This window comes from Vigna umbellata, chromosome 3 (genome assembly GCF_029865625.1).
Source record: "Vigna umbellata cultivar VRB3 chromosome 3, Vumbellata_1.0, whole genome shotgun sequence".
Taxonomy (NCBI): Eukaryota; Viridiplantae; Streptophyta; class Magnoliopsida; order Fabales; family Fabaceae; genus Vigna; species Vigna umbellata.
The window spans coordinates 17046999-17048540 of NC_142167.1; the positions used below are offsets into that span (position 1 = coordinate 17046999).

The 1542-nt window shown below is 37.4% G+C and overlaps 1 pseudogene; it reads left to right on the forward strand.

Annotated features, from left to right (window-relative positions):
- The first annotated feature begins 276 nt into the window (after nt 1-276).
- LOC124849106 (uncharacterized) lies at nt 277-1270 on the forward strand (annotated as a pseudogene).
- The last annotated feature ends 272 nt before the right edge of the window (nt 1271-1542 follow it).

A 1542-nucleotide genomic window follows, 5' to 3' on the forward strand; every position in this document is an offset into this window, starting at 1 on the left:
AGTCCAGCAATTACAGAATCATTAACTCGTTGCCAGAATCTCTTCGTAGCTCTTCGAATGAACCTTAGCTTCAAGTAGGGCTGGGCAAACCAAAGTATACTAAACTGTACTTTTAATAAACTAAAAAAACTGAAAAAAAATAATATATAAAAATCTGAACTTATATAAATTAACTAATAATTTAACTACTTAATGGACTGCAGTGGTAAACCGTGTTTGTTGTTCTTCTTTGTCCTCACCAAACTTGGGATCAGAACTTATCTTGTCTTGTTCTGATCCGAAATATGGGGGGGTGAACTTTCTCCAATTGTTACACTCTCTGTTCCTGATGGTAGTGTACGGCGTGTAGGGTTGAAAAAGGCAGACAACAAGTATTGGTTCCGTGACGGTTGGCAAGAGTTTATTCAGCACTATTCCATTGGCGTAGGATACCTGTTGGTTTTCAGATACGAAGGAAAGTCAGGTTTCAATGTTCATGTTTTTAATTTGGCTACTTCTGAGATAAACTATCAATCAGCCATACGATGCAATAATGAAGGGCCTCACTTTGCAAATCTTCTTAAATTTTTTGAAGAAATGTATGATGAAGATTCCATTGAAATCTTGGATTCATCACCTTCCCATCTTGCTCCAAGTTCATTGCAAAATAGAGTTCTTGCTTGTTCAGTAGATTAAATGTCGCCTCCAAAGAGTTATACACCTCCAGCATTACAGAATCTGTTCAATGGATCTAAACTTAATAGCACAAACTGGGGAGAGGATAGTGATGCGCATTGTTCCAAAAGTGCCAATTCATTGGATAATCGATTCACCAGAAACATAGGAGTACAATTTAACGCAGTCGAGTTTAAAAGATCTACTGAAGAATTTAAACTACGTGCTTCCATGGAGGAAAGGATGAAAAAAACTGCAAGAAAGAAGCGAAAATCAGGTCCTAGTAGTAGTCCCTTTTGACTCCTTTTTCTTTCTTGATCTGTGTATCTATAAAGGAAATTTTAAAACCAATACAATTTGTGAAAGTGCAGATGAACAGGAAGCCTCTGCTGAGCAAGAAGAGGAAGTTGAAATGCGCTTCAGATTTTATGAAAGTGCTTCTGCAAGAAAAAGAACCGTGACAGCAGAAGAAAGAGAGAGGGCCTAAAAATGTGCACAAGGTAGCAAGTCTCTCTGGATTTTTTGGTTCCGTGGAAACTATCTCTAAGTTGAAGTGGCCTAAGAATGGTTATAGAAAGCTGAAACCAGTGAATCATTGTCAAGAAACGGATAATGCACTATTACCATCAGCTGGATTGAATGGGGTTTGTGCTTCAGCTGCTTCTGTTTCTTAACAGAGTTTTGCTTGTGTATGTCAATGCTTTTGCTTAATTCTTAATATTTCATGTTTATTTTTCTAAATACAGGGTATCAATGCATACTATGAAAAAAGTAAGACTTGCCTTCATAATTATGAGGAATCTTATGATAAGCAACTCCACGGGTGGTACGGGGCTTTGCAAAGGCAGCTTCAAAGATCTCAATACCAAATGCAATACAATCGGCATA